Source organism: Lacerta agilis, chromosome 7 (assembly GCF_009819535.1).
Source record: "Lacerta agilis isolate rLacAgi1 chromosome 7, rLacAgi1.pri, whole genome shotgun sequence".
NCBI classification, from domain to species: Eukaryota; Metazoa; Chordata; class Lepidosauria; order Squamata; family Lacertidae; genus Lacerta; species Lacerta agilis.
This window is the reverse complement of record NC_046318.1, coordinates 46,322,913-46,339,909: the sequence shown is the minus strand read 5'-3', so window position 1 is coordinate 46,339,909 and position 16,997 is coordinate 46,322,913. Positions and strand designations below refer to the sequence as shown.

At 42.4% G+C, this 16,997-nt stretch overlaps 1 protein-coding gene across 1 annotated transcript in view; it reads left to right on the top strand.

Annotated features, from left to right (window-relative positions):
* The first annotated feature begins 15,647 nt into the window (after positions 1-15,647).
* Positions 15,648-16,997, top strand: part of CCDC178 (coiled-coil domain containing 178) — a 122,811-nt gene continuing 121,461 nt past the window's right edge. The window contains exon 1 of the mRNA XM_033155118.1: positions 15,648-15,741. The gene's annotated coding sequence lies outside the window, so the exon portion shown is untranslated. The remainder of the gene's footprint in view (positions 15,742-16,997) is intronic.

Below are 16,997 nucleotides of genomic sequence, written 5' to 3'. Positions count from 1 at the left end.
GATGGTAACAATTTATATCAGCCAGTAAAAATATGTTTTTAAATGTAGCAGCTTAAGCTACAATTCAGTTATTGCATTATATGATTCCTTTTCTAGGGTCTTAGGGGTTATAGCAAGGACAGGAAGACAAAACTATAAGGTATATTGTAAGTGAGTATATAACAAGTAATAAAGGTTTGTGGGCTGTAGGCTTTATAGGTCAATTATTCAAACAACTGGCTATTAGGTTAGACTCACTAATTAGAATAAAAACCTGTTCAAAAGGCTGTTTTGGCGAATAAAAGAATTTTAATGCCTATTAAAAAAAGATAATATTGCTTTTATAGCCTCCTGGCTATGTCAACTCATTTGGCAAGTTGGAATTATTAAAATTATTTTGTTATCCCTCAATTATGCTATCATTTATGATAAGTAAAGTGTATCAGTCATAATCACTAAAAATGGACAGTAAAAAATAATCTACTTCATGGTTCATGTCTGCTCTGAATTCATTAAGACCAAATGTCTATCTGTATCAAGGAAAGAGCATGCAAAATTGAGTATCTTATGGAGAAAATAGAACTAAAATCTCTCTCTTAGATATTTATAAATATGTAAGATATTTATAGTGTGCTATCTTAAGATAATAAATTATTAATATAATGTTATCAAGATAGTAAATTATTGCCATGCCATACTGCAAGTAAAACAAAATGAGTGCAAGGATCCTTTGCATACCAGTATTCTTTCAAATGCCAATCCCTAAAACATTAGATCAGGGGCCAGCAACCTTTTTCAGCTGTGGGCCGGTCCACCATCCCTCAGACCATGTGGTGGGCCAGACTATTTTGGGGGGGGGGGAATGAACGAATTCCTATGTCCCACAAATAACCCAGAGATGCATTTTAAATAAAAGCACACATTCTACTCATGTAAAAACACGCTGATTCCTGGACCGTCCTTGGGCCGGATTGAGAAGGTGATTGGGCTGCATCCAGCCCATGGGCCTTAGGTTGCCTACCCCTGCATTAGATGGAAGTAAGAGCTACTTTGCATGGCCAAACTGTTATGAATGAGTGATGGAATTCACACAACTTTTGACACATGTTGCGCAGTTCCGCCATGTCACTACAAATCTGCTGAAGTCAATGCTGAGCTGCAAGTTAGGCGCATGTGGAAGCAATGCAACAATTCATTTTCATGTGAACTTCCCCCCTTTATTTTGTAATTTGTACTAAAACACAATAGATGAAATGTGATCCACAATAATATACACAATAAAATTTTGGCACTTTTATGTTTAAAATTCAGAATCTCAGTTTACTTTTAGTACTGCAAACATTACTCAATTTGTTACACTGGCGTTTTCCCATTCTCAGATTAATATTTCATATAGAAAATAAAGACTTTGCCCTTTCTTTCTTTTTTAACCAAAGGCTAGATTTTAATAGCTTTCCGGAATCTTATTCTCACAGTATATTTTCTCCCTCTTTAATTGCTTCAGTATGTTTCAGAATCTGTTGACTCAAACTGTGAAAAGCTCTGTTTCAGAGAAGCATGTATTTCATTTCAAAGCCAGTTTCCTGATTTGGGAAAGTGGGGGTGCAGCTGACACGCTATTCTTCTGAAGACATTGTTAATATCGTCTAATATATTCTTGTTGTTCCAAAATAAAAGGTGACACTGTCACAAAGTAATTTATGTATTAATTATAGCTGACGTTTCTTTTCTTTAGCATTCTAGCTTTTGATCTGTATCTGCCTAAGAGAGTTGTAAGTTCCATGTGCTGATTTGACATTTCTAAAGAAATGACATAATCTACAAGATTAAAATCAGAGAAGTGACAAACATATTTTATCTAAAACAGGGTAGGGACCCTTTGACCCTCCAGATGTTGCTGAACTACTATTCCTATCAGCCACAGACATCATAAGCAATGGTCAGAAATGATGGGAGTTGGAATCCAACAAGGTCTGGTGGCAGTTAACAAGTTCCCCATCATGAAAGCACCCAGCCCTCTCCCTGATCACTTTCTATCTCACTCTGTTTATGATTAAATGATACCACTTTATGTAATTTTGCCTCTCTCTCTCTCTCTCTCTCTCTCTCTGTGTGTGTGTGTGTGTGTGTTAGACATTTGTTCTTCAGAGATTTGCCCCTACTAACCTCCAAATTGCTTTATAATCCCTCACTTGTTCTCTGCCAAACATAAGAAGCCCTATTAACAAGCAGTAGGGCTCGAACTGCTAGAATAAGGACCTTCTGAAAAGATTCCATGAGAAGAAATGACCCCACCACCATTTTTTGAGAAGGGTCATATACCATTCTCACTTGCCGCTTATGCACTATTATAGCCATCTCTGTCAGAAAAAGAGCTCTTTAAAAGTTTGAAAGGTCACATTAGATGCTTGCCCAATATGTCTATCCTAACTTCATTTATAGTTCCAGAATATCAAATTCAATAATAATATTGTTAACACTGTAATTTGCTTTGAGGAGGATAATGATACATAGGATAGTGAATTATGGTGGTTGGCATAGACAGCGAACAACTATGTGCTGCCTATACATTTGAAATCGCCCTTGACCATTGCTATGCATATGGGTAAACACTATCGACCAGCCTGAACATGGCTATAGGTAGTTGTTCGATTTTTATTGCAACTAACCAAAGTACAGTCGTGATCATGAAGATGGCTGCTGGTTGTTGGGTCTTTCTTTATACACTCAGTGTAGCAGATGGAAGCATCCCACTCCTGGAGGGTAGTCCACTAGTAATGGGCAGCCCATCCTATTTCTCTCTCACTGCTTGCCACCATTCACTTATTTGTCACAGATTAAGCAGTCTATTCAAACAAGTATAGTAATACCTCCGGCTACAAACCGTCCTCCTTACGAACGCTTCGGGTTGCAAGCTCCGCTAACCCGGAAGCAGGTGCTCCTGGTTGTGAACTTTGCCTCGGGATGTGATTGGAAATCGCACACCAGAGGCACGTGCACAACGGGGGGGGGGGCATTAGCAAAAGTGCGGCTCAGGTTAAGAACGGTTTCAAGTGGCGCTGTGGGTTAAACCACAGAGTCTAGGGCTAGCTGAACAGAAGGTCGGCGGTTCGAATCCCTGCCACGGGGTGAGCTCCCGTTGCTCGGTCCCAGCTCCTGCCCACCTAGCAGTTCGAAAGCACGTCAAAGTGCAAGTAGATAAATAGGGACCGCTCCGGCGGGAAGGTAAACGGCGTTTCCGTGCGCTGCTCTGGTTCACCAGAAGCGGCTTTGTCATGCTGGCCACATGACCCGGAAGCTGTCTGCGGACAAACGCCGGCTCCCTCGGCCTATAGAGCGAGATGAGCGCCGCAACCCCAGAGTCGGACACGACTGGACCTGATGGTCAGGGGTCCCTTTACCTTTACCTAAGTTGAGAATGGACCTCTGGAACGAATTAAGTTCGTAACCAGAGGTACCACTGTATAGAAAATGAGATAAAGAAACAGAGATGAAGCACAATAAAAACTAAAATACAACCCGTAAACTAGAATATTGGCCTAACTGAGTCTACACTAGGCACAGTAACGTAGAAAAACTTTCTCTCTGTGGTCTTCTCTGGCACTGGTAGCTTCAGGAGTTGAATGCAGGATGAGGGATCAAAGGGGGACAATGGAATGTGGTCAATATTCCAACTTTTAAGGACTCTTGACTCAGGTCAGTTCTGATTTACATACTGCTCTTAAGCAGCCACTCACAAGATGGGCACATATTTCAGGAAAGGGCGCTTAACATTTTTGGAAAGTTAGGAGGTGGACTGTCACACTGTTAACTACTACTGGCGGCTTCCAAAAAATGTTTGCAAACCGGAACACTTACTTCCAGGTTTGCGGCGTTTGGGACCCAATATGTTCAGGAGCCAAGCTATTCGACTATTATTATTATTATTATTATTATTATTATTATTATTATTTATTTGTACTCCGCCCATCTGGCTGGGTCTCCCCAGCCACTCTGGGTGGCTTCCAACAAATATTAAAATACATTAAAATATCACAGATTAAAAACTTCCCTAAACAGGGCTGCCTTCAGGTATTTTCTGAATGTCAGGTAGTTGTTTATCTCCTTGACCTCTGATATATTTTTATTTATATTTATTATTTATACCCTGCCCATGTGGCTGGGCGCCACTACTGAGAAGACCATCTGCCTGGTTCCCTCTAACTTCACTTCTTGCAGTGAGGGAACTGCCAGAAGGCCCTTGGCGCTGGACCTCAATGTCTGGGCAGAACAATGGGGGTGGGGACACTTCTTCAGGTATACTGGACTGAGGCCGTTTAGGGCTTTAAAGGTATCACTGTATTATTGTTGTTATTATTATTAACTTTACAGTGAAACACCTAACAAAAAGGCCAATACCATGACAAACATAAGGAAATTGTATCAAGATTATATGTTTTAGCTCCTTTAATGTTTCTCATCCAGGAATTAGAGACATTATAGTCACCATTTGCAAAGTCATCTATAATCACAAAGCTCGATGTTTATCATAGCTACTGTTCAATTCCATTGTGAAAAACACCCCCATACACAACATTTTCCTGTGATTAAATCAGTTTTTAAAAGCCTGTTCCCCTGCCTGCATTTGAACTTCTTTAACACATTTTATGCAAAACTTGTACACTGTCATGTGGAAGCTGCAGCAGCTATGAATTGTATGTAATTATGCTAAAATAGATGAACAAATATTCACACCCTCCCACTTTGTGTCTTCCAGTGGATTAAAAAAAAATCTGATACGTGAAGTGGTTGCCCACCTCTGCACATGTTCCAGCTTGTCAATATCCTTCTTAAATTGTGGTGCCCAGAACTGGACAAGTACTCTAGGTGTGGTCTGACCAAGGTAGAATAGAGTGGAACTATTGATCAGGTCACCATACTTCTGTTGATGCAGCCTAGAATAGCATTAGCTTTATGTGATGCATCACACTGTTGACCCATGTTAAGCTTGTTGTTTTCTAAGACCCCCTAGATCCTTTTCACACGTATTACTGGCAATCCAGGTGCCCCCCATCTTCTTCCTGCCTAAGAGCAGAGCTTTACATTTGCCCCTATTGAAATTCATTTTGTTAGTTTTGGCCCAATTCTCCAATCTGTTAAGACCATCTTAAAGGGACCCCTGACCATTAGGTCCAGTCACAGACGACTCTGGGGTTGCAGCACTCATCTCGCTTTATTGGCTGAGGGAGCTGGCTTACAGCTTCCGGGTCATGTGGCCAGCATGACTAAGCCGCTTCTGGCGAAACCAGAGCAGCGCACGGAAATGCCGTTTACCTTCCCGCTGGAGCGGTACCTATTTATCTACTTGCACTTTGACGTGCTTTCGAACTGCTAGGTTAGCAGGAGCAGGAACCGAGCAATGGGAGCTTACTCCGTCGTGGGGATTCGAACCGCCGACCTTCTGATCAGCAAGCCCTTGGCTCTGTGGTTTAACCCACAGTGCTACCCGCATCCCTAAGACCATCTTAAATCCTGTCTTTTGCAGAATTAGCTACCTGTCCCAGGTATCTACAAATTTGATGAGCTTCATGTCAATTCCTTTATTCAAGTCATTTATAAAGATGTTGAACACCCGACACAGAACCATGTGGCACCAGATATAGCTGATGGAAGGCACTCCATGCCACCGAGGCCACCTGCATCTCAAATGATGGCAATGGATCCAGAAGTATCCACAAACTGCATACAGCTCTTTCTGGGGGAGTGTGGACAGGACATTTTATAGCAAGGAAACAGCGCAGAGTGATTATATTATTAACTTTTCCTCCACCAGCTGCTTCCTCACTCCAGATTACCTTGTCCTCTCCTCCTGAGCTGATGCCCCCCCACCCCTACCCATAAGGCACACTGGGGAGTTCCAATGCTAAATTAGTTTCATTTCTTTTTTTGATATTTGCAATATAATTGTAGAGTGGGGGGGGGCGCTGTGCAGCACAAAATGCAATAGAATTCTATATATATAAATCTTATTTGTTTAATTTCTTGAATCATGCTATGGAAAATATAGTAACCTTTGAAGATGAATGTATATTATTAAGAATTAGGAAGAACAAAAAGGTCATTTCCCTCTGCAATTCAGCATAAGTCTTGCTCATTATTCTTTATTGACAGTTTATTCTCCTACATTAATAATAATTAAGAGATATTGACCAGAAATGCTGTGGAGTACGATAGAGTAGCTGTTATGGGCAAGCACTGTTGAAGAGAGAGCATTTACTGTATATAGGTTTCCTGTCTAGACCTGCCTCAGTTAGACATCTGTATATCGCAATCTGAGACATCAACATTCTTATATAAAGAGCAGATTTCATCATATCTGAATACATGCTATGTGATAGCAAATGTATGTTCACCCACTGGCGGAGGAAGAGGAGTGCGGGGGGAGCACACTGCCCCAGGCAGAGTGATCCTGGTGGGGTGCCATCATGGCACGCCACGCCCCCAGAATGCGCGCCTGCCCCGCCCCGCCTGCTCTCCCCCCCCCCGCCCCCGGTGCCGGAGCATGAAGCTCTGCCACCGTGTTCACCACTGCTTGTAGATACAGCAAGGTGTTGTGACCAACCCCAGCTTTGGTATGTTCCTGTAACATGCATATAGCAGAAAACATGGTCTTTGCCTCATGCATATTATGGTTTTATATCTACATGTAATGAAGCTGGGAGTTGTAAGCATAACAGTAAGAAGCATCATGAGTGGATACCTATGAACCACAGTTTGCTGTGTTAAATGCGAATATCATAGCTGCTTTCTGATTAAAATTGCTCCTTATCATTTTTGTACAGTGGCACAAGCATTCTTTTTAGAAACCACAGGGCTTATTGTACTTAGCCATTTATTACATTCCTTTTAAGACTCTACAGATTGGCCATTACAGGTCTACAGAATTATTGTGCCGATAGTTGAATTTTATTGCTTAAGTCTCAAGACAAAAAAATCATGCTGTCTGCTAACAGTGAATTCTTATGAAAAACTTTAGTGAAGCAGGAACCTTCAAGTAATTTTAAATACTGCTTCAGTGATCACTACATGAGGGCAGCCCTATTGGCTTTGATGAATGATGACTACACTGATGAAAATGATTGTAACATAACAGTATTTTGCTTATATCTTATTCTATGTCAGTAGTTCCTGAACTTTCCCCCCACAGACCTCTTGAAAACTGCTGAGGGTCTTTGCAGATCACATAATGATTTTACTGCCTTTGTAGCAATTGTGATGCATGGAGCCAATTGCTTCATGATTATGGTATTTTTACAAACACACCCGAATGAAGCTTGCAGAGCACTGGTCATCCACAGACCACAGCTTGGGAACCCATATCCTATATTGTTTGCTTGTTATTAATGGAAATTATTCAGAATTGCCATCTTTCCCCCAACAGAGTCTCTCTGTAGCTTGAGGAGCTGCATGGGGATGTAGCAATGTTCAAACAGTACCTGTTGAATTCTGCCCCACACACAACTCAAAAGCACACTGACACGGGGACAAACAGAAGAAGACACCTTCACCCCGGTTTGGTTCCCCTTTATCACATGCACAGCCCAACAAGACAACAATAATCCCCCGACAGCATATGAATCAATCTGGCTAACCTGATTTAAAAATACACATGCACACCCTGCTCTCACACAAAAACAATTCTCACTACAGCCAACCAAAGACAACCAACCACACCCTAAGCCACACCCAACCTCTCTCACCACCAAGGAAATACAACAAGTGAATAGTAAGAGAACCCATAAAGTAACGCTGACACAACCCCTCTCACACCCGACCCCACCCCACTCGCCACTCCTCCTCTCCCCCTTTTTTCTTTTTCTTCTTCTTCCTAATTGTTTAAACCAATTCATAAACCAAGAATTTATACATTGACCACTAATAATGAAACATATGTTGTAGATATTTTTCCACATTTATTATGCTATTTTTGTGATATACAAATGACATGAGAAAATTTGGTATACTTATTTGTAAAACATTATTCCTGTCAAACCTATCCATTCTCAAAGAAATCAGCCCTGAGTGCTCACTAGAAGGACAGATCCTGAAGTTGAGGCTCCAGTACTTTGGCCACCTCATGAGAAGAGAAGACTCCCTAGAAAAGACCCTGATGTTGGGAAAGATGGAGGGCACAAGGAGAAGGGGACGACAGAGGATTGTACTGTGTTCTCGAAGCTACTAACATGAGTTTGGCCAAACTGCGAGAGGCAGTGAAGGATAGGCGTGCCTGGCGTGCTCTGGTCCATGGGGTCACGAAGAGTCGGACACGACTGAACGACTGAACAACAACAACAATTCTTGTCTATAAAACCCTATAAAAGCACCGTGCTTCTTCCTGGGGGGGGGGGAGTTATCAACCTTGGAATCATTGGATATCAAGATACCACAGAACTATCAAGAGAGTTATTTACAACTAAAGTCCTTTGTCCATGCAACAACTAGGTATGAGCGTGATCTGACATATACCCACTTACTTGAGAATAAGCCCCATTGAACTCAATAGAATTTATGAGAAGACATGCATAGTTATGCAATGTTCCTTTGTCCAGCCCACAACTCCAACCACACAATGCTTTCAGAAAAATCTTAATGATAGACCCCTTTATTGTAATGAGATGGCCAAAGTAATTCAGGTGGCACTGAAAGTTATATAGAGTCTTTTTTTAAAACTTATTAAAACAATAAGTTTACTTCTGTTTCTTGAGTTGACTTTTTTCAGGGAGGAGTGTCACAATCAAAGAGTTCTCAAGCCTACCTACCTTCTTCTTCTTCTTTAGAAAAAATAAAAGTTAGCTTTACATTGAGCAATGTTTCTTTTTTCCTGCTTTCCTGTCCCTGTAGCTGCCCCATGACATAAATTTCTTAGGACTGCATACAATATCACAGATATGCAGTGGGCATTTTCATCTCTTTAGACATGGTAAAAAAAATGAATGGAAATTAGAATATTTAAAAACCAAAGAAAGACCAGATATGATGGCAGATAAAAATGGCAAAAGAACACATAGACAGGTATATTATTTAACATCCTTGCTTCGGTTATTATAGTTAATTATGTCTACAGTGAACTTGGTGTTCCCAGGCCTATCAGTACAGCAGTGAAACCAGGCCCACTCTCAGACAAGTTAGTGGATTCTGGGTACTCGGGGGACTCTGCTGGTATGCAGAAAAATATTAGTCTCTGATCTAAAAATAAAAGGCGATGCAAAACTCAGCTCAATGAGGATGCTCAACTAAGCATCCCTAGTGGCCTGAAAGAGTCCTAGAATATTGAAGGCAGCCAAACATCATTTTTGTTAAAAGAGAGGAAAAGCAGAAAAAGTATGGGAGGAAATTGGTTTGCTTGAGCCTCTAACAGCAGTTTACTGTATCTGATGGAGATTAGGGAGTATATATGTCTGTGGGACCCTAATTCCTCACCCTCTCCAAATCTCTTAAAGACTCTGACTACTAAATCCAGAAGAATCTGTAGTGGGAGAGATTAATTAGTACTCGAAGAAAATCAGTGATCCAAATGAATTCCTCCCTTCCCAAGGGCTTTTAAAGCTGCAGATTGGGGAGAGCCCCTAACAGCTTATCTCATCCTGGAAAGGTACATGTAAGTAAGGGCAGGTAAGGCTCATCCCAGTAGCCACCACCCCAAACTCTCCCATACTGCATGGTGGATGAGAGGTTCAAGCAATCCCTTCTTGCAGTGGTTTGGGTCTAGATGAACATCTTCTACAGTCAGCCCACAGTGCACTTGTGTTGGAGTGCTAGGCTTCTGGTGGTCTGGGTTAGTGGAACAAAAAGCTACACATCTAGCTCTGGAGCTCTGTAGTTTTACCCATTTGCATTGTGGAGGGGGTGGGCCCACCTGGAGCAGAGCTATGGATGGGGAAGGAGGAAAGGGGGGCATTTGGGAAGGCAGGGAGAGAAAGTGGGGTGCCACAAAAATGGGGTGTAAGAGCGAGGAAGCATGTACACAAAAGAGTCAGTAAGTTGGATCCTCTTGAAGCAGAATCATTTTTTCACAGGTCCTCACCCAGTATCAAATCACAGAGTGTGTTTGTCTCCATTGACTAAACCACAAACATTAAAGACCCAATGTTTCTCAGTTCTGCCATGATGCAAAAACTAGAATCTGAGGCCACCCAATCTTTATGGTGTCTCACAATTTTTGCAAGGCATCCCCTTAAAACCACCAAATCATAGGTCACCTCTACATCCACAGAAGTGCCTTGTGATTTGTTGGTCAATTTGTAGTCATCCTATGTAAAAATTATGAAGATTCCTTGCCTTGGATCTATGATTTTCTGATACTTGGAAATAATAGCTCTGTGGTATTTGCTATGTAGTTTTACTAAACCAACACAGGACTTAAATTTGATTGGGGTGGGCAGGCAAGGGGGCTATCTAAAATCTTCAGAACGTGTTGGTTTTGACACATATTTAAACAGGTTGCTATTTGTGACCCCAAAAATAATTGTGTGGATGCCTGCTATAGGTTTCTCAACATGGAAAGCTTATGCACTAACCCACAGTGCCATTTAGCCTTCAAGGCACTGTTTCTGTCAGTGTATATTTCTGTCTACACGTAGGCAACCTTGCCGTGCGCTCCAAAACACAGCAACGCAAAAGGCAATGCTTTCTCTTTTCTGGAGCGTCGCACAGATAAGCGATAACAAGAAGTGTTAAGAGCTAAATTACCCTTGCAGCCTCTAAACTGCAAATGCAGATAATGCGACATGCCCTAACAATATCTGAATGCTGTCCAATAGCAGTGACAATTACATCTACTCTACTTTCTTCCTCGTGGCTTTTAACAGCGCGATTATTAAGGCATGCAAATTGAGGAGGATCCGTTCCCATCCTACTGGGTCTGGCTTTCACTCAGCTCTCATGGAAGAGCAAATAATGTGCATGGTATGTGCGCAGTTTGCGTGTGCAAGCGCGTCTACAAGCACACACTTTTTATCGGAAGAAGCAACTAGAAGGGGGTTAGCCGTTGGGGAGGGGAACTATTCCATCCAAATAACAGAATCTAGTGCTTATATGTTAATAGAGAGAAAAGGCATCAGTGTTTGGCAAGATGCAAGCACGGGAAAGGGCAAAAGACCCTCAGGCTGCAGGGGTGGGCGTGTGTGTGTGTGTGTGTGTGTGTTGCAGTGCAGCCCACGCTTCTTCCACGCAACCGTCGCCCTGGAGACGACGAGAATAACGAACTCCTGCCGAAAGGACGCGCCGCCCGTCGCCGCCGGGGGAGGAGGGAAAGGCCGCGTGGAGCGCGAGGCAGGATCGGGGCCGGTGAGTTTCCGCGCGGGCTCAGCAGGACGAGCCGCCGGACAAGGCGAAGGGCTCGCGCTTCTTTCCGCAGATGGGTGGGAAAGCGAGGAGCGGCGGCGCACCTTGGCGCCCCGCCCTCTGCGCGGAAGGGAGCGGGGAGCAGAGCTTTGAAGTTTCGCCGCTGCGAAGACGGGTGGTGTTGCTGCCTGAATCCGCACCTGTCTGCTGTGGCGGGAATGCAGCTGGCCAAGTCATAGATAGCCTGGCCAAGGTTTCCCAAACATGGGACTCCAGCTGTTGCTGGACTACAACTCCCATATTCCCTAGCTAACAGGACCAGCGATCAGGAATGATGGGAATCGTAGTCCAACAACAGCTGGAGACCCAAGTTTGGGAAACCCTGGCCTAGCCCCAAAAGGGTACATGGGCGTAGCCAAGGGAGGGTAGGGGGGCAGGTAGATCCCCTTAAAAAAAACCCTCAAGAACTTTGGCTGCCACCCCCCCAAATAAATCCTGGTTATGCCCATGGAAAGGTACACTGACCTTTTTGGCAGCACGACCCCCTGAAGGTGCTCGACCTGTGCACAGTGGGCTTGGCTCTCAGAAGTGTCATTCGGGACACAAAGATGAGCTCTTTGGGGAAGGTTAGGGTAGTTTGGACAGAGCTTAGCTCTCTGTACAGTCAGTTCCTTCCTCCTCTCGCCCTTTCATAACTTAAGGGCCACAATGCCACTTGTTCTTTCCAGGTGTTTCCACTAGGAGGGGATATCCCCAAACATGTTTTGGACTTGACAAAAGTATTTCCAGTTTGCATACTTTGTCGGCCTGGAATAGCTCAGTCGGTAGTGCCTGAGATTTGTAATCTCCGGGTTGTGGGTTCGAGTCTCACGTTGGGCAAGAGTCCTGCATTGACCCGGTTCCAATTCTGCAATTCTATTAGGCCTATTCTATGATTCAGTTGAAGGATGAGTCTGAAAGGCTGGGGTAGGATTCTTCCATGCACCCTTGCCACACAGTGACAACAACAAGAAAAACTGTATAGCATTTCTGAGTCTTTGAAGTGCTTTGCCTGCATCATCTACATGCAGTCCTTACAACAGTGCTAAAAGGAAGTTAGGATGCTTCCAGGCCGGGGTTTATAGTGGGAACAGGGCTCTTTGTGAATGCAATGAGCACATAGCATTGGTAGCATCCAAATGCTAGTCTGCATCCCCATTCTCCTGCCCCCATTAAAACCAGATCTACCCATTCCAGGACAACTCTGATAAATGAAAATGGGAGCCTTTCTGATTTATAACTTAGTCTCCTAGCCACCCTCCATCCCACCAGAAGGAACCACAAAAGCTGATGAAGGAATTTCCTACAGGTGAGCAGGACCAAATCTATAGAAACAATCTCAGGAACCACTAGCATCTTCTGTTTGCTTCCCAAAATACACAGATCAGGCAACCTTGGGTACCCCATAGTATAAGGCATTGCTGCCATTACAGTAGGGGTTTCTAGTTATATAGACTCCATTCGCCACCAGCACTCCAAGTTGCACACGGAACTTCCCAGATTTCCTGAGGAAACTAGAATCTATTGGCAATCTCCCAGAAAATACCATTCCTAGCTCCCATGAACATTGAGGCTCTTTTTACAAAAACAAAGATGGTCTGCAAACTATCAGGAATATCCTTAATCACTTAGCTACCACTTAGCATAGTGGCATGGCAGTTATATGCATAACAGTTGCTTAGCAGTATGCAAGCATCTTCATGGCCATGTTAGAGTAATAACTCTTGCTCAGTTTCTGTCCCCAAAAGCCTGTCCTCTACTCGAGATACATTGAGCATCTTTGTCACCTTGATTCATGAACAGGAGGCACATGTGCAGTTCCACCAGGACTTCAGCAACTTTCACCCCATCTTCAACCTGAACGTAGACTAGTCCATGCAAGAGGAGCACTTTCTGGAAACTACTGTGCATAACAACAACAACAACAACAACAACAACAACAACAACAACAACTATATAAATCCCATTTAATATAGCAAATCCTTATATAGGAAACTGACCACTACACATACTTACTTGTTTCCAGCTTTCATCACAAAATCCATCATCTACAGTCAAGCCATACTATACAACCACATCTGTTTAGACACATCAGATACTCACACATAAAAAATTTACAACAGGCATTCCTCAGTTTACAATACTCACCCAATGCAGTATCAACTCTGGAAGATTTCTCCTATGGCTTTACAGCTCAAGGTTTGCCTGAGACAATTAAACCACAAGCTCAGGTTCAGACAGCAGACTAAGCCAAAACATGGCTTAGCTCAGCACAGTGCAGCTGCAAAATAACTGGGGGGAAGAAAGCTGCAATCTCCTTTCTGGGAGCCCACAAGTTTGCTCGTTTATGGTATGTGGGAATGAAGGCATTGTGATATCCTGTGAGTCAGCCCTTTGTGAATGTGTCTGCCTGGCTGCTGTCTAATCAGAAATCATATTTGCAGATTTGTGTAGGACTCAAATATCAGTAGGTATGGGGATCTTGCGCCTTTGTCTGAATTCCAGCCTCTTTGCAGAATTTCTAGTGCATCAAATCTCTTTTTTCCCCTCCACATGCTAGTTTAGAGTGTTTGTACACAGCTGTCCCTAACAGCTGAGGTGCCCAGACTGAATTCCTTGCACTCATCTGGTAGAGGGACTTGATAGGATTTTATATTCTGACTATCATCATTTTTTGTAACCTTGATGGATGGTAGAATTCCATGTGAACTGACAGGGCCTGGTGGCTGGACGGAGGCAATCAGCCTGACTTGGGCAACCTGCCTTGGGTCATTTGGGGAGCACTGAAGTAGGGGCAGGAGATATATCTGTCATCCATCTGCTGCAGTTGTCCTGGAGCAAATGGTAATATTAATGAAGTTTCTTAGAGTACCTGACCTGAGTGATTCAGCTGTCAAAGTTATAATATGAATAGTCGCAGCTGAAGCAAGTAGCTGTGTCACTGGAGACAGAATTACATATTACAAAGCAAATATGGGGATGCCAACCTGATGTTTGCCTCATAGCACTAATGCAGGTATGGGGGTGACAATTGTTTGGCTGAATCAGCAGGTGAAAGAGGAAGGTACATAAGCAATATCTGATTCTCCCCTGCAAATTCCTTCCCAGCCATTTATTATTTACTTATTAATTTATTTAAAAATATATATGCTGCCTTTTAGGATAATGACCTCCCACACTGGTGTATAAAATCATAAAACACACAAAAACAACGGTTTAAAACAACAGTTAAGTCCATTAAAACAAGCCATAAATAAATAATAAAGCAGCAGAACAATAAATAGCAATAAGACAACAGATGAAATAAATAAATAAATAAATAAATAAATGTGGATTGAAATAAAACAGTAACCCATTGCCTGCCCCATCTCAGCTCCAAGATCAGAAATCAGCCTGCTAGAAGAGGTGAATTTGCAGGAGAAAGCAGATGACTACAGGAATACGCAGGAATTGTAGGTTCGTAGAAACAATATGTTTTTCCATTCTGAAACAATAAATCTACAGACTGCAATCATAAGTGACTGTACCAGAAAGCCAGTCTCAGTTAATCCAATTATTTCCATCTAAACATGCTGAATATTTGGCTGTAAGAATTTAGCATCTGGCTGGAGCACTAGGAAGAGTTTCAGTGTACTCATTTACAACAGAAACACCCTGTTTACATTATCATTATTAAGAATGGTTGTTCACTTGTTACCTGAATGTCTCCAAGTGACCTACAATACTGTGGAAAACACAGTAGATCGTGACCTACCAGTAGACCCCGAGCTCTGATTCTGTTAGATCATGGGATGCTTATCGTGTACAAAAAGTTATGGGGGGGAAAGCTAAAAAAACACTGTGCAATCCTCCCCCTGGGCACTTCCCTCCTAAACAACTCTGGGCACTTCCCTCCTAAAAAAAAGCTCAACAATTCTGGGCAATCCACCCACCCCACGCACACTCCTCCTCCCTCCAATGACAAGGGGTAGATCACTGCCAGTTTTTTTTATATATATACTGGGAGTAGATCACAGTCTCTTGGGAATTTGATATGCCTGGATATGTTATACAAAAAACAACAACAACAAACAGCAACCTCCATAACAGCCACTGGAAGTTGTAGCAGCATGCAATAAACAAACAAGATCATCCTAGTCTTATCAAAAGCTTGGGGGGGGGGGAGAGATAAATCTTTACCTGGTGCCTAGTAGATGTCAACAAAGGCACCCAGCAGACCTTGCTGGAGAGCTCATTCTACAGATGGGGAGCCACAACAGAAAAGGTCTTCTCCCTTGTCACCATCCTCCAAGGGGGGGGGGGACTTGGATAAGGGACTCAAAGGAAGATATCTAAAGGTCTGTGTAGGTTCATGTCTGATGCATTCCATATTAAAAGCCTCAATGAGTTTCTGAAGAAAAGGTGGGGCAGGGCAAGGCTCTACTGATAAATATTTACCCCACTTTGCTAACTTGGCATCTTTTCTCTGTTTCTCTGTCTCTCTCTCTCTCTGTCTCTCCCCCCCCCCCCAATGTTCTGTGGCAAAGTGTTGTGGTAGTATTATATGTTTTCAGAATGGGAAGTTAATTGTGTATACCAGTGGTAGTTTTTGTTGAGAAGCTCAATTATATTCTTACAGGTAATGCTTAAATTAGAGAACAGCTGCACAGTGTTTTTTAATTCTATATTGTTGCATGTCATTGTGGTTCTTTGTGCTTTTTCAGGATCCACCTCACATACATTTCTACAATGCCAACACAATGTGCACAGTTCTTTTGTCCAGTGTGGTGGCAAACAAACATGCTTCTCTTTTAGTGATCAAGTGTAGTCCTTTATTAAACATAGTATTACGTGTTTTGTTTCCCTCCCTAAAGGTAAACAGCTTTATAGATAGATGTTAGAGGATGATCAAAATCATGAGAAAATTCAATCATACAGTATATGTATTATAGATCTGACTAGATTATTTACGTGTTTCTTTGAAGCTACAAATCTATGAAGTTGAATCAGGTGTTTGTTATTTCATTATAGTTAAGCACCAAACTGGAGCCACGAGATAAGCTCACATTTTGCCTTATTGGAAGATGCTTTTGTATAAAGAAATTATTAAGATTCAAAAAGAATTTTAACAGGTAAACACCGCTCAAAAGAATATTGGTGGGTCTGAAGGGAGGCTGCTTTTCTATAGCATCTGAACACTTAGCATTCTTCATTTTTTGTGTGTGCAGCTGGAACTAGGAGAAAATGTAGGTCTAATTGTATTTAACAAAATAACACTTCTTTCTCTGACCAGAGTATAAAAGTGAGTTTGAAGGCTGATTTCCTCATGGTTCATATTTGAACAATGCCACATTTTACTATGAATATTTAAATTCAATTAATATATAGATATATACCAGTGGAAGGGGGAATAGTATCACTAAATTGAGCAGTCTGAAAATGTTCTTACAGTATGTATCACATATATCCAAACAAATCAACAAAATTTCTATACAACATTACATTTTGGCTGTATAAGGATCCATAGTCAGATGACTTTGCTGTTTGCTTCTATATATGTGTGTAGAATAAGGGACGTGAGCAGCGCTGTGGTCTAAACCACTGAGCCTAGCGCTTGCCGATCGGAAGGTCAGCGGTTCGAATCCCCTTGATGGGGTGAGCTACCGTTGCTCGGGCCC